This window comes from Physeter macrocephalus, chromosome 11 (genome assembly GCF_002837175.3).
Source record: "Physeter macrocephalus isolate SW-GA chromosome 11, ASM283717v5, whole genome shotgun sequence".
Classification (NCBI taxonomy): Eukaryota; Metazoa; Chordata; class Mammalia; order Artiodactyla; family Physeteridae; genus Physeter; species Physeter macrocephalus.
In genome coordinates this window covers 138,729,582-138,753,375 of record NC_041224.1, presented here as the reverse complement: position 1 = coordinate 138,753,375, position 23,794 = coordinate 138,729,582, and positions in this window count along the sequence as shown.

The window sequence follows — 23,794 nt, the reverse complement described above, 5'->3', positions numbered from 1 at the left end:
AACCCTAGTGTCCATTCCATCAACACATCAACAGATGAATGGATAAAGAAGATGTGGTGCATATACACACACACACACACACACACACACACACGGAATACTACGCAGCTGTAAAGAAGAATGAAATTTTACCATTTGCACAAACATGGATGGACTTGGAGGGCATCATGCTAAGTGAAATAAGTCCAACAGAGAAAGACAAATACTGTATGATATCATTTACACGTGGAATCTAAAAACTACAACAAACTAGTGAATAAAACAAAAAAGAAGCAGACTCACAGATATAGAGAACAAACTAGTGGTTACCAGTGGGGAGAGGAAAGAGCGGAGGGAGAAGATGGGGAGGGAGGATGTTTATTATGGGATTATATAAAATCATGTGTGTGAAACTTTTGAAAACTTTAAAGCACTATAGAATTTAAAGAATATTTCATTCAATAAAAAAATTCAAAAAGAAGTCAATATATGAAAAAAATAAATGAGATACAAAAAAAAAGTTAATAGCCCTTTGAGGAAAGTAATAAATAAGGGCAGTTGAGATTGTCTTTATAACCACAGTCCTCATGGTCTAAGGAAGCATCACATTCCAGGTGGCTGGATGTAGGAAGGAACAGGGAAAGGGCAAAGGATATTTGTCAACTGTTTCTACAGTTTTCTAGAAGTTATGACATAATATGTAATTCTGAAATCCAGAAAGATCTGAAAAATAAAAGTTTTTTTATACGTTTTCAACAAAAACTCATGTGAAGGTAAAACTTGACCTGAGTTGACATGAGACCACGATCTTTATTTATCCCACTTAGAGTAAACATTATGCTTTGCTGCAGTTGATGGTGGAGTGCTGCCCCCGACTCCAATGGACATATTCCACAATAAGCAGTACGTGAATCGTATCACCTTCAAAATCTGGAAAAATCTGAATTCCAAACCGTATCTGGCCCCAGGAATTTGGGATAAGGAATTTTGGACCACTACTCATATTCCATTGGCCAGAATTTAGTGATGGGTCCACTATTAGCTGCAAGGGTGCCTGGGAAATGTAGCCTTTATTCTGGGCAGCCATACGCCCAACGAAAATTCTATTACTATGGAATAGAGAAGGTTGGACATCAGCACCCAGCCAGTAGTCTCTGACCCAGTCTCATTTTTTCCCTAAAGCACCCCCTAGAACCTCCTGAATAAGGTCAGAATAAATAGGAATTATCCCTTCTTTGTAAGTAGCCTGGATTGACTTCAGATGACCCAGTTCTGTTTTCAAAATCTCCAGACATGGCTGGCTACTCATATTCCTACAGAATGTTACTTTGACTTCTTAGGCAAATCTACAGTTCATAATTCTTCCTCTTATAGAACTACCTCAATCTCACAGATGTTTCCCAGTCTTCTGGTTAATTCAGGACAAGACCTTTGGTTCCGACTGGCCAGGGTCTCTACGAGTTGGGACCCTCAGATGGATTAACTGCCAGTGTCTCTCCAACCTTTCCTGGTGGAAGAGGTGGGACATCTCCATAAGAATGTTCAAGAAACAACTTTCAATAACAAATATCCAGATTCAAACATTATCTGTTTGAAGTCATCAAACTCCATCAAATGCAAATTCTTCTCTCAAAAAACAAAATTATTCAAATTCAACAAATTCAGCTCTGGCATAGAGATAGCATTGTGTTCCACGAAGCATGGAGAATAAAAGATGAGTATTTTTCTCTGCTTATTGCAACTGGACACAAAAGGAGGAATTTGGGGTAAGTGGTGAAAGAAGAAAAACAATTTAAAATTAGATTTTATTTTCAACTCAGAGGCTAAAGAACATATTTTAAGAAAATGGATGTGGACAGTGTTTGGTAATAACCCAAACCTAGTCATTGGTAAAATCTAATTTTTCCTCTAGTATAAATGAAATGCAAGATGAGCAAGAAAGAGATAGTCACAAACAATAACAAAACAAGATTCTGCCTCTGGCTTGGGTGCAGTAAACTGTAAATAAATCAATGAGAGGCCTCTGGAATCCTACATTATTTTATGCATTCCTCATCGATTCCTACAAGAATGTGCTTTTGAATGTCCAATAGTTAAATCATCAATTGGAGATGCCAAACTTTAAGTATTCCTTAAGTTCTTTTTCAACTTTTCAAATGGCAGTTTGTACAACTGTTCCAGGTAAGTTTAAATAGATAAGTGTGCTGGGGAGTGCCAGTATTATTCGGCCTAGAAGCTAAGTGTAACATAAATGGAAAAATAGACTGTACTTTGTGAATTTCATACATTTTAATGGCCAGGTACTATTGATTGCTGTGCTTTTTTGCAAGTAAGGGAAAATTCACACATCGCATTGTATATTTCCTTGCCGTGGAAAGTTATTTTGATCACACCTTACAAATGATCCATACTGATATTAAGTTTACAGTCTTGGGAGGGGGAGGAAAGAGTGAACTTAATTTGAATTTAGAAAGTCTCTAAATGATAATTGAATCACAGGTCTGGATTATAATTCTAGGAGCAACACTTGACTTGGTCAAAATCACTGTTATGAAGAGATGCAATTTTTACACAGTACTTCACGTTGATTAAATAATGTGTGAAAATGGAAAAAAAAGTATTTGAATCTTAATCACAGTCATTTGCATGAAATAAAAGTCTGTGTCAGGGGAATGCACATTATAATAACTCCTGGGTGTTTTGGTTGCATCAGTGAGCAAAGAAGTTGTATGCATTTTTTTTCGTGCTGATATACAAGAATTCCTTTTATATTTATTGTATCTTTGATTGTATGAAAATTCAGCAATATAGGATTTTGGCTGGTGAGAGACGACAACTGATTAACTACCTTAACAATGGCTGTAATTAAAACAGATGTTTGATAATGCATGCGCCCGAATTAAACTGGGAACATTCAAAGAGAGAAAAGAGAAATAGGAATTTGATATGAACCTCATTCTCAGTCAGGCTCTCCATTAGATGGAAAGGTAGTAAATGGGAAATGAACTTCAGAAAAATTCTTACAGTCTCTCTCCTCAATATGCCCTCCCCACCCCACTGCTGTAAGCTTGGGGAGCTCAAAATGCAGAAAACCGAGGGTCTTGCTTGTGTGCTACCCCTTCCCCCAATCCTACCTGAGGCTGGGCTACAAATCTATAGATTCTACTTTTCTGCACTGGCGCATACTGTATTAATACTTCCAACTTCACTGCCCTGATGAGAATCTTCAGAGTCCGAAATGCCTCCAAATCTGGAGCTAGATCCTCTCCTGCCTACTTCAGACCCCAAATAATCGAAATCATCTTTTAACAACCTAAAATCTCCTGCTCAGTTGATATGCATTTCCTACAATGTTCATTTTTTTTTTCTTATTTTGATTGTCTACTTCTAGTTTGAAGGCAATATGACTTAGGAATAGAGATTTTTAGCTTCTGAACATTTCCGCCTCCCCTGGTTTGTGGAGGAGAAGGAGAACACTCAATAAAACAAGAGTTTTGATTCCTGAAGATGTTGAAATTTCCAAAAGACAATAATAATTTTTTGCAAAATGTATAATTCTAATTGTTCAACCCAGGTCAGAAGAAGAAAATTGCTAGGAAAATATCTGCCAGTTATGGCCCGTGGTAAGGGACAAACTTGGAGCAGAGATGGGATGGTAATGGATGCAGCAGTGTCTTTAATTAGAACTGAATAATAGTAAAAATAATAATTATAATAACATTAATAATAATAAATACATCTATATATATTTCACTAACTAAAACTGAGTAAAAAATACAAAAACTGTTAAAAAAAAAACGAAAAGATATCATTTCAGTGATAACAGAAAACAACTGTGAGCTCAATCTCACCTTAAAGGCAGAAACAAACACTCCGAGCACATGACGGCATCTGTGAAATCTCAAAATAAATGTGCTGAGACAGGTGCACTGAAGTTATTATACACTCAAAAATTAACAGCGCTCCAAACTGCAAGCTTTCCTTCTCGACAGCAGCACTCTTTCAACCTCAGCATCTAGGAGTTTGCTTTGATGCTTTCCTCTTTATCTTATGGTAGATTTCAGGCACTCCACAATATCTATTGAAAGAAACAATCCCTCTTTCCAATCTCACAAAACCCACTTCTTCTTTTAAAAATATACTTTTAAGAAAGTACTCCTTCCCTCATATACCCTCTACCACCGGCCTAGTCAGGGCCCTGCATTTCCAAAGATTATCTGCCCCCTCCTCTTCACCTCTCCAGAATCATCCTTTCTCTAGGGCCAATTCAAATTCCATCTACTGCAAGGCTTCTGTGATCACTCCAGTCCACAGTGGTTTCTTCCTCCTCTGCACTCCTATTGCATCCAGGGAAAACACTCCCTAGTTCAGCACATAATCTTTCTTTGTATTAGTTTGTAGTGTTTCTCCCTCCCCAGTTGTAAGCTCCTCCGTGATGGGAATAATACCTTATATTCCCTTCTTCCTTCCCACCTTCCTTCCTTCTTTTCTTCAACAAATACATAGTATTTAGTACCTACTCTGGGCCAAGCAGAGCACTTCCTGGGTTCCTCCCCCTGCATTTGCAGCATCTACCATGTAGTAAAGCAAGCATGAATTACATATGCAGAGTGTTTGAAGAAGTTTATTCAACAGCTCTCTATCGCCCTGGTTGCTTTAACTTAACTCATCTGCTGCTTTCTCCCAGCATATATTCAACTCATTCTTTCTGACACAGAAAAACCTTCAGTATCACCACTTAGCGTACTTGGTACCTTCTGAAAGAGGGAAGCAGAGAGGTTTATGCCAGAACAGCAAAAGCCTCTTCATGAAACCTGTTTCTGTACCCGGTTCCACCCAACTTCATATGTACTATTGCTCAAATTCCTTGACTTCCTTGTGCCATCATGTCCCTTCTAGAAAAGAAAAATGATAACGTATTGTATGCCACCCCCAACACTCCCTAGGGTGAGGGTTAATAGGATAATGGATGTAAAACACTTTAAGCTCATCCAAAGAAAGGTGCCACACTGTATAAAAATGTAGAGTTATTATGTAACTGTGGAGTGTTGAAATGAAGCCTCAAGGAGGGATGCTTATGCTTAACCTGCCCCACAGGCCCAGGCAGTACTTCCGGAAATTTCTCTTATATAAATTAACTTAAGAAAATACATTTCAAATCCATTTTTTTAAAGGGGGGGAGGTTTATGACTGCAGAACAGAGATGAACTTGTACAGCCATTCAGATCCCTGATACTTGCTCCCATATGAAGAGGTGTCACATTTGATTTTACATACAAACCATAAAAATGCAAATTCTCTCTACGGATGGGAGGATGAAGAGCAATTCCATCTTCTAGCCTCAAAGCTCTGTGAGGGCAGGAACTGATTTCTTTTTTAAAAATTAATTAATTTATTTATTTATTTATTTTTGGCTGCGTTGGGTCTTCTTTGCTGTGCACAGGCTTTCTCTAGTTGTGGCGAGGGGACCACCAGGCCCAACACTCATTTATTTAAAGAAGGTGCTAAGAAAGTATATCGGCCACTAGGCTGATTATGTGATAGCCACGTTATATGGACATTGCCACAGGCTGCTGTCAGCCCACGGGGCTAGGTGGGTCCAGGAGCAAAGATCATTTTAATCCCACATTTTGCTGGAATGTGCAATTTTGGGCATGCCAGCTGTAAATAGGAAACACACTAATCTCATTTGTGAGTAAGACGTAAAATACCAAGTAAAAAATTAGCACATTTTACTATATAAGTAGTAGAATGAAGTAAGAACATATTATAACCAATTGGGGGTAATTCCAGACTTCCAAAGATAGTTCAATAATATAAAATCTATTAAGAGACCTTATTGTATAAATAGATCAGAGAATTAAAACCACATGATTCAACAACAAGGACTACTGTATAGCACAGGGAACTATATTCAATATCTTATAATAATCTATAATGGAAAAGAATCTGAAAAAGAGTAGATACATAAATGTATATGTATAACTGAATCACTTTGCAGTATACCTGAAACATTGTAAATCAACTATACTTCAATAAAAAAATTTTTTAATTAAAAAAAAACAAACTCACATGACTAGTTCAATATTTGCTGTCCCCCCAAAAAATGGCTTTTTAAAAGATCTTAATATTGTGATAATGGAACAAAACTTTTTAAGCCATATATTTAAAAAGATATTTCATATATATCTTGTGTGTCACAAAGTAACAGCCGGTGTAATACTTACTGGTGGAAACATAGAAGTAGTCTCATTAGAGCCAGGTACAAGACAAGGGTACTTGTTATCACCACAATTATTTAATGATTGTTCTTGAAGTGCTCACCAATGTAATTAGATGAGAGAATAGATAAGAAGCATAAATATTGGGTAGGAAGAGACAGAAGTTCATTATTTGCAGATTATAAAGATTACAGTCTTGAAAAACCCAAGTGAATCATCTGAAAAACTATTAAAAATGAGAGAATTCAGTAGATTATCTGGTTTAAAATACAAATATACAAAGTAATAACTTTCTTAGTTGCCTGCAATAACTGGTTAGAAAGTAAAACAGATAAAGTAGTTACCCATTCACAAAAGAAAAAAATAACAAGAAATGAGTATGGTTTGTATTAAGGAAATTATAAAACTTTACAGAAGGACATTATAAACATGGAAAGAAAAACAATATTTTAAAATGTTATTATAGGGCTTCCCTGGTGGCGCAGTGGTTGAGAGTCCGCCTGCCAATGCAGGGGACACGGGTTCGTGCCCCGGTCCGGGAAGATCCCCCATGCCGCGGAGCGGCTGGGTCCGTGAGCCATGGCCGCTGAGCCTACGCGTCCGGAGCCTGTGCTCCGCAACGGGAGAGGCCACAACAGTGAGAGGCCCGCGTACCACAAAATAAATAAATAAATAAATAAAAATAAAATGTTATTATAGACTAAACTAAGCTTTAAATACAATACAAAAACAATCAAATTCCTAGCAGGTCTTTTTTTGGCAAACTTGATAAAAGTGATTCTAAAATTTATCTGTAGAATAAGCATGTGAGAATAACCAAAACAGAGCTGAAAATGAGTAGAAAATTAATTTTTATTATATATTGATAATTTTCTTTATAATATATTACATAATATATAAATTGATAATACCTTAATAATTTTAATTTTAAATTAGGAATTAAAAGAGTGTGGTACTGGTCAAAGAAACAGAACAGAAAACCCAGAAATAAATACACATTTACAAGGGAAGTCAGTACATGAGAAAGACACTTTTCTCCTGATAGGCAAAAAGATAAATTATTTAACAAATTCTATTGAAGTATCTGGCTCAGGCTAAACACCTTGGTGTCATTCTGATTGGTCTCTTTCCCTCCCTACCATCCCTTCCATCTATTGTGAGTCCTACCTGCTCTTCTTTCAAAACACACCTGAATCTGGTCACTTCTCACTACCTCCACAAACAACTACCACCAGCTCCCTCATCTCTTACCTGGATTTCTATAACTTCCTAGTTGACCTTCTGGTTTCCCTCTTGCCTTCCAACAATCTTCTCCACATTGTAGTCAGGGTTGTCTTTCAAAAATGTAAGTCAAATGATGTCACTCCCTTCCTCAAGACCTGGAATATCTTCCCATCGTACTTAAGAAAAGTCTCAACTTCTTGCAAGTGGTAGACGTCCCCTGCATGGCTGGCCCCTGACTGGCTCTCAGCTTCATCGTTCCCCTCTCACTCACTCCACTCCAGACACATTAGCCTTCTAGGACACTCTAAACTTTTTCCCACCTCAGATCTTTGCATTTTCTTTTCTCTCTGCCAGAGTGGCTCTTCCCCTAGATCTTCAGATAGCTCACCCTTCACATCCTTCAAGTTTTCCTGCACAAATGTCCACTCCACAAACAGGCCGTGCTTTACCATCCTATCCAACATACTCCCTTCCCTTAACCCTCTGCTTCATCTTCGTTGCATTTATCAGTCACCAGAAATTGATACATAAGATAACTTTGTTTATTATCTGTCTCTCGTGCTACATAATAGGCTCCATGAGGGCAGAGACTGTCTTGCTCACCACTGTAACCCCAGTGCATAGAGCACAGTGCATGGAGCATGGTAGCTGCTTAATAAGTATTTGTTCAATCAATGAATTGCAGAGGGAATAGAGAAAAGGGGATGGAACTGAGTTATTTAGCAGGTGGAACCGATTGGACTTTGAGATTTATTCAACGGATGAATTCAATGGAGGAATCCTAAGGGACTTAGGATGATTCTAAATTTCTGGACCAGAGAATTGAAGAGATATCGCACCATTTGTATGTTAAGAATTTGAGGATAAGAAACTGCATTCCTAGGGAATATGCTGAGTTAAGTTTAGGGTCTGAGGTGTCTATGAGACCCTCATATAGGATCTCCAGAGGGTGACTGGTAATACTGGTTCACAGTTCAGGAAATTAGTTTAGGGTTCATCATTTTTTTTTTTAATGTATTGAACTTTTTAAGAGAGTAAAAGTGGAGAAAGAACAGACTTGCAAAAAACAAAAACAAAACAAAACACTGGGTAAAAATATCACCAGGAAAGGAATTCTCACGTTACTTGCACTATTTTGACACAGAGACAAATTTTCTTCTGCCATGGATAACTGAAATGACCCACCAACTATAAATAAGATGAATTCTCTTAACTACGAATAGACCAATGAACGTGTCTCAATAAAGAGATGAGATGCCAAACGTTAGAACTCCAAATTTAATGATAAAGGATATAGTTCAGTTGAGTGATCAAAGAGCATCTGTTGAATAACTAATTAATGCTGTTTTTCTCTCTTTAAGTAGTAAATACGAGGTATCCACTGAAGGCTGATCACCTCTGTAAGTGCCTACGGTAGATGCAAACTAGCAAATATGAGCCCTGCTCTTCATGAAGCTGACCATCCAATGGGGGAGACAGGTTAATATGTTATTTTGACCACTTTACCTGTTTATTCATTAGAGGTATTTTAAACAACTAATTCTTTACCAGTTTGATGAAGCACATGGTGCATGAAGCATAGTTTTAGTAAAAGACCCTAACTGCTCCTGGTAAAGGAGAAATATTTCAGACGAGGTATGTACTCAACTGCTCAACTCTAGGCTTGAGACCAGAACAGCTGCTTCTTCAATCCTCCATTGGCCTCCGAATGGGAACCCAGACATTCTGCCTCAGCTGCTCACCAGATTATCTGTTTATGTTTTTGTTTTTCACTTTTATCATACAGGTAATACTCTGTAGAAAAAAATTTAAATACAGATAAATATTTTAAATTTATCTGAATATATTCAGAGGTCATCATTATTAACATTTTGGCAAATACACTTCCAGGCAATTATATCCACACATATAATACGTACATTTGCAGCACAATCAAAATTTACATACTGTTTTATTCCTTAACAATATACCACAAGCATCTCCCTATGTCAGTAAACATACATTTACATTATTGTTTTAAATGGCTATAGCACACAATTGATAGACGTCCCCAAATTTATTGAACTAATCCTCTATTATTGGATGTTAAATTACTTCATATAATTTGCGATTAGGTTTGCTGTGGTGTGATTTGCTGTGGTAAATTTCCTTTTACATTGAGTTTTGCCCACTTATACAAATATATTTTCAGAGAGAATTCTTAGGTGTGAAAGTGTGAGTTAAAGAAGATACACATTTTAAGGCTTTTACTCTGAGTTGCCACAGTACCATTGTACTGAGCTATTGATTACTCTTCCTGATCTTGGTTCCATCAGGCACATCTGAGGGCTTCACTCTAGTTTCTCTACCAATGGTATAGATCACCTAAAAACAATAGATATGGATGCATCTTAGGGCAACCAATTTAATGCCTAGAAGTTAATCAGCAAAGGTTTTCTTTTTAAAGATCTTTTAGGAAATGGAAGGATAATGTCAGTATCAACCTTCCAAGTTGTTCATTTTTTTTCTCCTAGAGACTTAGAAATTTCTCTCATTTCTCCAAAGTCCCATCTCCTACTTGAAGAACTAAATGTTGTTTAACCAGAGTATTGTATTTCTCCAGCTACCTCTAAATTCCAGTGGCTGCTTACTAGTCTACTATTTTCCATGTCATACCATCATTGCTACTCCCATTGTTAATCCAGTGAATGCTATCTGCTTAGCACGGGCTTCAAAAGTCACTTGCAGGTGGTCCTGTCCAAAGAAAACTGTCCCCTAAACCAAAACATTCTCATCAGAGCGAAAACTTCAGCAAGTCTCCAAAACTCTCTGAAGACTAAAGATAATGGTTAAAGTAGAGAAGAAGGTAGAAGGATCTCAAAGGGTGACAGGCTGTAAGACACAAATTCAAGAACAAATCTTTCCTCTTCCTTGTAGTTTTAAAAATATGCTACATCTAAAGTGCCCATATCCCATGTACCACAATGTTCACTGCAGCACTATTTACAATAGCCAGGACAGGGAAGCAACCTAAATGTCCATCGACAGATGAATGGATAAAGGAGATGTGGCACATATATAAAATGGAATATTACTCTTCCATAAAATTGAACGAAAATGAGTTATTTGTAATGAGGTAGATGGACCTAGAGTCTGCCATACAGAGTGCAGTAAGTCAGAAAGAGAAAAACAAATACAGCATGCTAACGCATATATATGGAATCTAAAAAAGTGGTACTGATGAACCTAGTGGCAAGGCAGGAATAAAGATGCAGATGTAGAGAACGGACTTGAGGACACAGGGGGGAAGGGGAAGCTGGGATGAAGTGAGAGAGTAGCACTGACACATATACGCTATCAAATGTAAAATGGATGGCTAGTGGGAAGCTGCTGCATAGCACAGGGAGATCAGCTCGGTGCTTTGTGACCACCTAGAGGGGTGGGATAGGGAGGGAGGGAGGGAGACGCAAGACGGAGGGGATATGGGGATATATGTATACATATAGCTGATTCACTTTGTTGTACAGCAGGAACTAACACAACATTGTAAAGCAATTATACTCCAGTAAATATATTTTTAAGAATAAAATAATCAAATCAAATAAAAAGGCATTAAAATTACATTAAAACCACGTTGTAATAATGAAATAGATAATCCAGAATAAACATTTGACTGTCATAAAAAATAAATAAATAAAGTGCCCGTATCATTCATTATGATTGTTCTATCAATAATAATAACTACTAATATTTATTGTCTACTTTGAGATAGGCATTATTCTAAGCATTTTAATATAATGACTCTTTATCTTCACTTAAACAAACAAACCCTTACTATTATTGTTCCCAGGTAGGGAAAAAATTATAGACAGTTTCAATAATTTTCTCTAGAACCCACAGCTAGTAAGTAACAGAGCTAGACTGAAAATGAAGGTCCCAACATGATCCTTGTGGCCATTTACTCCCCCAAAAAGTTACATAATTTCAAATCATATTTGCAAAGTTTGGGTGAAGTATTTAGGAAAGAGACAAGATCAATATTTTATCTATTTGAAGTTTTTAAAATAAGTAGTTTTTTCATTTATTCAAAAGCATTTAAGGACCACATATTAAGTTGGAACTATCATACCTAAGACTGTAAGAAATGCAAAAGGGAACTCATTTAATTCATTTAACAGATATCTATGGGGCAATTTCTATCTTCCCTGCACTCTGATGGGCCCAGGGGATACAACTGTGATCTCCTCCCTTGAAGAGTTTACAGAGAAGTTCAAGGACAAGTAAATATTATAGGGTGTGAAGTGCTCCCACAAGGGGACAGTTTATAATTCCACATTAAGAAATGGGATCACTTAGTGAATTATAATCACTACCATGGGAGGGGAATAAATGAGTGTTATTATTCAAAGGAGGATGAGATAGACTTATATAGACTTCAGTGTAAATAGTTCATACCAGGTCAGATCTGGGGCTCTAAATTAGAGCTATTGATGAGTACTCTATTTCTTCATGGGACAGTCATATTTTAGGAGCTGAGGGAACAAATGAGAATGATCTTGGATCTGGAAAATCACATATTCAATCAAGTTTTAAGAGGGCTAGCCTTGCAGTAGCGTACAGAATGGACTCAGTGGAAGGCTAGGGATTGAGGGGGCTTAGGGTGACAAACCAGACATGAGCCAGAGGTAGGGAAAGTGGCAGCAAGTATGGAAGGGAAGGGGAGATGAAAAGAACATTGAGAAAGAAGACATAACACTTCTCAGAGAAATGCAGTGGGAAAGCGGAGGGTTTGGAATCAACTAGAATCTGAGGAGCCACTTACTATTTGTGTGACCTTGGGTGAGTTCCTCTGCCTTTTGTCAATAAATGGGTATAACAATATGAGCATCACAGATATTACAGTAAGTCCCCTACATATGAACCTTCAAGTTGCGAACTTTCAAAGATGTGAATGTGCATCTGGTTCCAGCCAGGAACCTGAACCTGTGCCATTCACGTCAGTTGTGAGTGAAATGGCAGCTTGCCCTCTGTCTCCTGTTGCTGACGATCCTTCAGCTCTACAATCTCCCACCTCCTCTTCCTCCTCCAGTCAGTAACTCTTCTTGCCTCTTCCCTCGATGCCAGCCCCTGTGTGCCAGCTGTTGTACTGTACCGCTGTATTTTTCAAGAGACTGTATTGTAAGACTAAAAATGTTTTCTTTATTTTTCGTGTTTGTTTTTAATGCATTATGTGAAAAGTATTATAAACATATTACAGTACAGTACTATATAGCTGATTATGTTAGTTGGGTACCTAGGCTATCTTTGTTGGACTTACAAACAAACTGGACTTACGAACGCACTCTTGGAACGGAACTTGTTCGTATGTAGGGGACTTACTGTACTTCCATAAGAATTCAACGAGGCAATAGTAGTTATAATCATTATTGATGACTCTCCTCAAAACTGTCACCCTCTATCTCCTTACTCCACCTCTTGTCAAAGTTCAAGGCGTCCTTGGGGAAAAAGCCATAAATAAGGACACTTGTAAAGGAATAAACGTAGTCTCTGATTTCCCATGAATTGGGTTTGATGAGCACCCCAAAAATATCACTTTCCTTCTCCTTATTAATTCTGAACCAACTAGAAATAGATAAAATATAATAATAAAGCAGACATAGACCAAAATGCCCCCTTTATCACCGGCAAAGCTGATATTGGAGAGTGTGGCTTTTATCGGCGGACAATATTTTCTAGTACTGAACACAGAGATAAGCAGACCTCTGCTTACCCCCACCCACAGGTACAGGCTGCGCTGAATGGCCAGAGGCCTTCTGCCTGGGACCGGCCTCCCGTGACACGTACTGCAGAGAGAAGGATGGGAGAGTGCTGTGTCTGGCGGCTCACTCCTAAGAGAAGAGGAGAGGAAGGAGATGACTTTCACAGAGTCACCAATCAACCCTCACTGCTGGCATGAGTGAGAGCCCAGGAGACCCACAGGGTCACACCAGTGCGGGTTCCTCCTCGTAGAAGGAAACAGCTGGCTTAGCTTAGGGATAGTGACTCCTACCAGCATCCAGCGCCGTCCTGCTTCCTCTTTCATCTTCTTTCCCCTGCCTCTCACCTTCTCACTCGGCTCTTGGTGCCTGATTCACAGTGAGGCAGAACTGCTTTCTCCCCCAGGGGGTTGGACCCTTAACAGGTATTCAAATCTCTTAAATGAGAAGAATGAAGGTCCCATGGGGAGTTTGGGTGGTAATTTGTGCAGTCAATAAATCCTTTGCAGGGCTTCTGAAAACAATACTCCTTCAGGTGGTAATCTGCTGGTCAATGTTACCAAGATATTTCACTTTGTCAACCTGGGGCCCAGGGTATAGAGTATTTGTCTTCCCTGAAGCAACTTTTCTGGCATAGCAGAGCTCTCACGTTTAGGGAGATGTATGACTCTGCTGGGGTAGCTCTTCTAGAAGCATACCTTTTGCACAATGAAAATACAGCGGGACAACTTAAGAAGGAAAATGAGGCATGTGGTTTGACTAACCAAGTGCCTCAGTTTATACTATTACTTGCCGCCCACCCCAGTTTTTTCCTAATCCTCCTCAAGCAGCTGTCATGGAGGAGGAAAGCCCTAGCCTTGGACCAGAAGCTCTGGCTCTGCCTCTTTCTAGCTTTGGAAACTCAGACACATGATAACTTTTCTGAGTTTCCATTCCCACATTTAAAAAAATGGGGCTTTACAGCCAAGATGTCCTTCAATGGGTGAATGGATAAACATGCCCATACAATGGAATATTATTCTGTGATAAAAATAAATGAGCTATCAAGCTTTGAACAGACATGGAGAACCTGAGATGCACATTGCTAAGTGAAAGAAGCCAGTGTGAAAAGGCTACATACGGTATGATTCCAACTATATGACGTTCTGGAAAAGGCAAAACTAGAGACAGTAAAAAAAACCAAAGAGTTGACAAAGGGAAGGGAGAAAGAGAAGAATGAATGGCTAGTTCACAGGGGGTTTTTTAGGGCAGGAAACTATTCTGTATGATACTGTATTGGTAGATACATGACACTATGCATTTGTCAAGGCTCGCAGAACTGTGCAACACAAAGAGGAAGCCCTAATGTAAATGGTGGGCTTTAGTTAATAATAGCATATCATATCCACTCATCAATTGTAACAAAGGTACCATGTTAATGCAAGATGTTAATAATAAGGGAAACTGGGGGGAGGGGGGTATATGGGAACTATGGGAATTCTATACAATCTGAACAACTTTTCTGTACACCGAAAACTTCCAGGGCTTTGACATCTACCTCGCAGTGTTGTCAAGGGGACTAAAGATGATGCTTCTGAGAGTTCCTGGCTCCTAGCACCTACACTGTAGTGTTCAGTCCGTCAGATGTCTGTGGCTCCAGCTGTCCCCCCTTCTCTTTCCTAATCACTTAAGGGGGGTTACTTTCCTGGTAGTGATCACACCTAGAAATATTCACTTTCAGTGTCTGGACATGATGATCAGTTCCCCCATAAATCTAGCTGCTTTTCAAAATGCTCATGTTCCAGTTGTTGTTTTTTCCCAGTATGCCAATCTCATTTTATGTTTCTGTTAGCCAGCACATCTTCTGACCTTAGGAATCCTGGCAGCTGCAGTATAGCAGTGAAGGGCATGGGTGCCAGAGCCAGACTGCACTTATATCCCAGCTGCACCATCTACCAAGGGACCAGGCAACCTTGTACAAGTTGTTGGACCTTCCTCTGCCTCTGCTTCCTCATCTGTTAATTAGTGATAAAAAAAATTCTGTTAGGGTTTCCCTGGTGGCGCAGTGGTTGAGAGTCCGCCTGCCGATGCAGGGAACACGGGTTCGTGCCCCGGTCTGGGAGGATCCCACATGCCGCGGAGCGGCTGGGCCCGTGAGCCATGGCCGCTGAGACTGCGCGTCCGGAGCCTGTGCTCCGCAACGGGAGAGGCCACAACAGTGAGAGGCCCACTTACCGCAAAGAAAAAAAAAAAAAAAAAAATTCTGTTAGAGTGAGAAAAATAATACCTCCTGCACATTTTTTGAGGTGATTAGATGAGATGACCCATGGAAAGCAATTAGAACAGTGACTAGAATATAATAAAAAATTAATGTTATTTTCCTAAATGAGCATTTACATGTCAAAGATTTTGTCTTTATGGCCATTGGTTCTCTCCATATGGCTTTGCCCACAGTCACATCTGTGCCATTGGGAAAGAGAAGGTACGTTCTTCCATCCACTTCCTGGGCAAACCTTGGAATTTTGTCAAGCAGACAGTGAAGAATTTGGTGCGTGAGTTTTGCAGATCCATGTTAGACTGACCCAATGGCCAGATCCACTGTTAGGATAAGATCTGGATGAGGAACACATGAGAATCACTTGGAGCTCTAGAACTCCTAGTTTAACTAATAAATGATTATCTATCTATGCTAAAATAAAACGTGTATATTTAATTGGTAATTATATGTTGAGTACCTATGTAGGGGACAGCCATCCCCTAACCAGTTCTGCATTTTCAGCATCTTATTCAGCAATGCAACACCCTTCTGTGTTTTGGAAATGTGCTCTGTTTTCTCTCTTTCAGGAAGGAAACAAAAATCTTTCAGATGGACAGTGAGGTCACTTCTCCCTGGCCCCCTTCCCTCTCCACACCTTGTCCACAGCCCCTGAGCTCTGCTGAATTGAATAGCACTGGCATCCTCAAGAAGCGAGCTCCATGAGAAAACGTGTGCTCGTTATATTTACATTCAGCACGTCTAGATCAGCAGCTTCATCTGGGACTTAGACCCACAATGTTGATGATGCAGAGAGCCAGATATTTAGTCACATCAAAGCAATTTGCTAATTGCAGATGCTTCCTTTCTGTTTAATGTTTCATGTGCAAGATTAGGTGGTTGATTTAACTGGTTCATAGTGCCTGTTTTATCTCATTAGCAATCTTTAAAGGAAATCAAATCATGTCACATATAGACAGAGGACATTAATTATCTGGAAAACATAATAGTATAACCTGTATATGAGTGTATGAGAGAGATGATTTAAGTCACTGTTAATTTTCTAGCATCTTAAATATATGAGAACTCATATAGAGATAAACATGTTAACCTATAAGAGGGTCTCATATATGAATTAGGTATCTGTGCATGTCAATTACAGTATATGCACTCAACATATAATCATCAGTTAAATATACACAAGGTTCATTTTAGCACAGATAGATAATCATTTATAAATTAAACTAGGGGCTTCCCTGGTGGCGCAGTGGTTAAGAATCTGCCTGCCAACGCAGGGGACACGGGTTCAAGCCCTGGTCTGGGAAGATCCCACATGTTGTGGAGCAACAAAGCCCGTGTGCCACAACTACTGAGCCTGCGCTCTAGAGCCCTCAAGCCACAACTACTGAGCCCATGTGCCACAACTACTGAAGCCCGCGCGCCTGGAGCCCATGCTCTGCAACAAGAGAAGCTACCGCAATGAGAAGCCCGTGCACCGCAACGAAGAGTAGCCCCCACTCACCGCACCTAGAGAAAACCCGCGCGCAGCAACAAAGACCCAATGCAGCCAAAAATAAATAAATATTTATAAGTTAAACTAGGAGTTCAGAGCTCCAGGTTATTCTGATGTTTTCCTCATCTCTTTTATCTTTAGTACATTTTCAACCATAATTCTAGCAAAAAGTGCAGATAGCTTTAATGTTGCTCCCACCGTCTTTTGCTCCAACTATGTTCCTGGTCTTAGCTTTATTTTCATGGACTCTAACTAACCTTTAATTTAGTCTAAGTATGCAACTAAAACATTTCAACCTGAGACACAGCAGCATTATCATATGTGAGGGAAAAAAGGAAGTCATAAAATTTCCAGAGGAAAAGGAATACACAAAATCTGTACTTTAGACATTCCTCTGGTAGGGGACGTCAATAGTGGCGGAGGCTGTGCATATGTGGGGAAGGGGGTCTATGAGAACTCTCTGTACTTCCTGTTCAATTTTGCTGTGAACCTAAAACTGGTCTAAAAAATAGTCTAAAAGAAAAAATTATCTGTGATATTAGTATCAAAAAACAAATGTATTCAGTGTAGTAAACCAGGATCATGCATAGGTTTGGCCTGTAATAAGGACTGATGCTTGTACTATTTATACTGCCATGCCACCAGCATAGAGATATCATGATAGCCAATAACGACTCCTTAGGGGATGTTTATCATGTCACTGAGCTTTGAATTCACAGAGCTTTACCAAGCACATGAGCCACTGAGGATTATCAAGGAAGGAATTCTTCATTTAAATGCTCCCCACTATTTTACATGATAGAGTACAGCAATCTTTATATCATATTGATTTTTTTTTTTAGTCTCTGAAAATAAATGAAGACAAGTACAGACAAGAGCACCACGAGACTCTGCTCTCCCTCTACGTCTCCCACTCCTACCACTAAAGGAGTGATTTACTTCTACAAACTCTCAGGACCTGGTGTTCTAATCCCAGGGCTTGTATGTGGATGCAAGGGGACCACTCATGTTTCCCAGTCTTTATCTAAGCAATGGGTTCAGCTCTATACGGGCATTAGCGATGCTCTAGTCCAACTGGATAGACCTTGTCTACTTTGGTTCATGTTCTTGCCACAAGGGTTAAGGCAGGTTGCAAAGACATTGATATTTTAAATCAGTTCCTTAATAAGTAAGAGAGACTAGTATAAATTTTTTAATGTTTATATCTTACAATAAATTTTTTAATGCAACTAAATAAGTTCCTTTTCAGAAATCAATGTACCCTCGGAAGACATTCTTTGACAAGGCCAAGATGCTGATAGCATAAAGCAGTATAAAGTAAGTGATGCTCCAACTCACTTAATTATGGAATATATTGAAGTAAAAATGATAACTAGTAATTTTTTTCAATCAGAAAAAATATGCTTCCCAGAGTACAAAGGTAATGAGTATACTGCAAAGCTGTCTTTTGAATGGAATTTTACTTTCCACCCAAAGAACGGTGCATTAGTTCGCATGAACATCCTCCAAGCAATCACAGTGTCTTTAATCACCTTTTGCTCGGGACCCACATAATGTAAGGATTCCCATTGCACCGTACTTGGCAGAGCAGATTTTGAAGACCTGACCACTTTTAAGCGGAAAATGATTTCTTCAATGCACTGCAGCTACATAACTCTCCCAGCCATTTTCTGCACCACAATTTTTCTCATTTTGCTTCCTTTGTGTTCCATTCAAGGTTTTCCTGCACTGAGACAATCTTTTGCATTTTGTTCTTCTTCTGCCTGCATCAAAGTTAGGACTTTGTTAGGGATGCTTTGCTATCGGCATCTGTTACCTCTTTTTCTTAGGGGCTAAGGAGGAGGCTGCTGTGTGGCTGAAAAAGACTCTCATTCAGTTTGGAATTGCCTCCCTTTGCTTTCCTGTCAGTCTGTCAAGCTCAATCAGAACGCCATGAAAGTGATACAGAGGCGAGGCTTTGCTGGCGAGACTTAGAACAAAGACAGCTCCATAGCTGAGTACAGATTTCACATCCAATTTAACTCTTTGGAAAAGGATTTCAGGAAATACATAGTCAAGAGTTGAAAAAATGGAGTTGGGTCTACTATAAAGGCTAAAAGTATTATCCTGGCTTAGATAAGCTACAAAGATAGGTTGATACTATTTTCTAGCATAAACCACATTAGCCGGCATTACACATTGAGCTTTCTTTACTCGTTAAGTTGCAAGGAGATTTGAGAGGAATTTAACAGCTACATAAAATGACTCTTTCATGATTCTAGCTTTACCAGTCATTTTAGTTGTACAAGGTGCATGAATAGCAAGGACCTAAATCATGTTGTTTAACAAATCTGGTATTAGAGGGTTAGTCTCAGTTTACTTATTAAGAATTTAGTTGAGTAAAGGATTTTAGGACTCAGTTCTTTGTGTAGATGACAATGAACAGGCCAATACTTGTATTTTTGGGGGGAAACATACGTCAGCTACACATGTTTTGAACAGCGCTGTTGGGCCCATAACTAATGTTTTGCATTCAATATATTTTTCCACGGGGAACTAACTGTAAAGAAGAAAATTCACTGAGAAGGACATAGGTCAACGGTGACCTTAGTGGACTCTACCATGACTTCCTTTCTGAAGCCTACTTTCCACTTTTCTTTATCTTAAAAGAGACTTGGTTTAATTCTCTGAATTTTTCAAATTTAGGTCATGACAAGAAAGAAGCGTTGTTAGATTAGTGATTTGATTTTAAAGAATGATGGTCCTCATTTTTTCTCGATGGACTTGAAAAATGCTGAAAACTGGTTCATAAAACCCATACCAGTGGTAAATCTTAAACATTCTATACAGTAGCAATAATGCTAATGCAATAGTGAGGAGAACCTCCAATAGTTTAAATGAACTATTTTTATAAACTATTCTTTAAAACGGTTATGGTCATAGATATCATTGTCAAAATGCCAGTTTGTTATTTAGGTGATGATAGGTATTTTTTGCATGTCTATGTACTTTTATCTTATTGAAAGTACAAATTTTTAAATAACTTTATATATACACGTTTCTATACAATCATAGAGAGAGAGAGACATTGAAATTATTTTACAGGCACAATTGCATTTAAGAGGAAAACATTCATATAGCTGGTACCACATCATCATATTAAAGAAGATATCTCTGGAAAATTTTCCATGAACAAGAGATGATTAAAAGCAAGCATATGATAGACACCAACATTTCATCTCTGCATGCAATTATGATACAAATTAGAAATGCTATTATGTTGGTGCTCCATAATTAAGTAAGCAATTAAAAACAAAACTAGTTCATTAACAAATTGTCATAGCTAGGCTGACAAGTGCCCAATGAGGTCACGGTCACGGCAATTGCACAAGATGATGACTTCCTGAGAGCAAAAATCCCAATGAACAGCAATGGTTCCATTTCTAATTCATGTGTTATATAAATAGCAATTTTGTGGTGCAAAAATGGAAATAAGTATTGTAGACAAGTGTGGGGAAGAGGAGAGCTCTTCGTGGTAAGTTATCTGTGCCATTTGTTAGAATATGGTTAGACTCTAAGATGAAATGTTAGGTTTATTCAAAACTGAAAATAAAGTCTCCTTTGATACTTGATATGGCTATGTTTTTTTTCTCATAATTCTCTGGCCAGTTGGTTCATTCAGTCTCTTTGCTTTGGGGGAATCTATGCTTCTATCTTAATGAAGATGGTGACTAGAAATGAGCAGTTACTGGTGGAAGCTGTGAGATCCAGATATTTGTATGTATTTTTTAAGTGGCCATCAGTTCATAAGTATTTCATTACAAAAAAAAAAAGGTTTCCCATTATTTCCGGTGAAACCAGAGTGTGTCACAGAAAGAAATTATGTCAACAAGGAACACGTTTAATAAATAAGAATTTTTAAAAAGTAAAATGGTTAATCCCTGTACTAATTATTTGCCCCATTTTTGTTAATACAAATTAAATGTTTCACTTGGTTAATGACAAGTTTGATCAAACAGTTCATAAACTGATGGACTGACTTTGAAATGAATTCAGGGGAAAAAAATGACATGATGTGGAGCTGGCAAAGGGCCGCCTCTAGTGGGAACAGATGCCCAACAAATTTGGCGAGTAGTTTTGTTCTCTTCTATCTGTTGCAGTTCACAATCCTAATGAATGTTATGTTTAAATAACATGAATAAAGATAAAGTGAAAATGAATTCAACTCCAGTTTGAGCATCAGAATAAAAATGAGCAAACTGTATTATCTTCTGCCACCTAATCTGGGTTGAATTTCCTCTGTATCTTTTTTGTTTGTTGAAGAATCCTTTTCTTGAGTCTCCTTGGCCATTGACAAGGTCTTTTGAGATGAATATGAAAAGATAGATTTAAAGGTTAAGGCCAGGGTCAGATGGTTGCAGATGTTTTGTGAGAGATTGTTCAGTTCAGTTTGTGGTACTTCTCCTGACTAAGGTATTTCAAACAGGCAGACTCATGGCCAGCAACTGTCAATGAATGTTGTTTGTCTCACAATTGATCCATGCAAACACAAACACACAGTAGAAGGAGTGTTTGTTTTTTCTTAGGCAGATAATTTTCCCCCAGCCCAAAGATATTGTCAAAAGCCAGAGAAGAAGATGCAGTTTTTATTTCTAGAAAGTAGGATATTTTAGGTTTGGTTCTTCAGATGATCATCTGAGACCATTTTTCAGGGGACGAATAAAGGCACCATGTGACAGAAATTGATTAAACAGTAAAAGGCTGCAAAATTCTTGAAAAGGAAGAAAAAGGAAGTAGTGCTTAGACATTAAAAAAATAAATGATAAATGAACTAATCTTATCTCTTGACTTCAAATTCTAATTAACAGGCAATGTGAAAATAAAGGGACAGGAATTCATGGAGGTCATACTGATTACCATTGGGATATTTCATTATTTAATTGATTTAGATCAAACTCTGTCTCCTCATAAGGAAGGTTAGAATAAATAAAGGTGTGTATATATATACATATATATGTGTATATATACACACACATATAATGTGTAAATATATATAATGTGTATATATAAAATATGTGTGTGCAAGATATTTGCTCAAGTTTATAAACATGATTAAAACATCCCCATGGGCCATTTTCCACCCCTCCCTTGAGTATTTTAACGTTAGGTATGAACATTGAGATCCTACAGTTAATTGACTAAGGCCAATGAGATGATTCCTTTCTACAACGTGCAATTCAGAACCCACAAGATTGGGATAGTTCCTTTCTTAGATCTTGTAAAAAAAAGGCTTTTGATTAAAGTATATTTTGGAAAATTCTATGTAAATATACAGGATTTTGAAAGATACAAAAAAGTATGAATTTTTCAATCAACATACTGATAGGAAGCATTTATAGCTCTTACTTTCCTATCATCTATTCAACATTAGTCTCTCTTTACATTTACATTCTTCTGAATTTTATCCTGCCTAATGCTACTGGGAAGACGGTGTTTATTATTCTGACTTGATTCTTTGTGAAATAGGTGCTTGATAAGGATTATTTTTAAAAGACCAAAAGCCCCTCAAGTGATTACCCTCTCAAACTTCTTGTAAAGGAGGACAGATAGTGATTCTCATCATCACCAAAGGCAAATCTAGAATTTTCCAATGTTTTACATACTTGCATATCACACAATATAATCAAAGGGTTTTTGTTGTTTTGTTTTGTTTTGGTTTTTTTGCTAAGGTGAAAAACTAGATTTTTTTTTTTTTTCTTCCTGAGGCCTGTTGCCTCTGTTGAACATTTAGTCACATTTCAAAAGCATAGTGAATATTCTGGTCATTCCTAAATATTTGAACCACTTGAGAATGCTATAGGTTTGCAAAAAATATGAACAAAATCATTCTCATGCTTCTTCCTGTAATAATGAAAGTATTTGGAAATATAAATGGAAATTTAAGTTTCAAATCTACTTCATGCCATCAACACGCGCATAAAAGATATGAAACGTTCTCTTTACAAGGATTCACCAATGTCAGTTTCACTCTTTTAGACTGTAACGTGAAATGATTATCTTTTTACACAATATTATCCATTTTGCAACCTCATCCAACTAAACCATTTCATTACAGGACACAAGGTTTTTAAGATTGTGATTTTGATAGAGAGGGTGTTATCTGTACAACTTTCCTAAGTACGTGGAATGCTATTTGAAATATACGTTTCACTTTTTGTCTTTTGGCTCTTCTGAAGGCAAAAGAAAAAACATTCAAGGAGCCGAAAAGAAAATTCCACAATAAAAACAAAGAAACCTATATAACAGTTATGGTTTTTGTAAGTGCTGGTTTCAAAAGCTTTATGATAAACAGGAATCAATATAATTTATTCATATCACAATTTTCTAAAGCACCTTTACAAGTTTTTTTCCTAATACACACTCTGCCATCATTCTATTTTTATATATGTTCATTTTAAAATATTTGCCGAACATAAATAAGAACAGTTACAGAATTACAGAGTAGGATTACTTCTGAAAAAAAAAAAATTATCATCAGTTGTATTCTCATCAGCTATCCTATTTGACTTCATCATTAAGAAAAGTATTCAGGATGTCTAGTGGGTGAAGAGAGCAGAAGTGTGTTTTCATTTTGATATGATAGCTGCATTCAAGTTATTCTCTTTACAATAGATTTTACCTAGCTTTATCTTCATAGGAAGCTGCTTTCAGTTGAAAAGCAGAAGTGAATAGAAGTGTCATGACATGGGATTAACAGTACAACCGGTTAGTAAATCAAATGTTTGAGGTGAAGAAAGTAGAATGTGACATGCATCAGCAGGATGAACTGGCAGGATTTTATGGAGACAAGTGAAAAGAAAAATTTGAATCATTGGTCGACGCTCCTGGTATCTGTACTATTTTGAAAGCA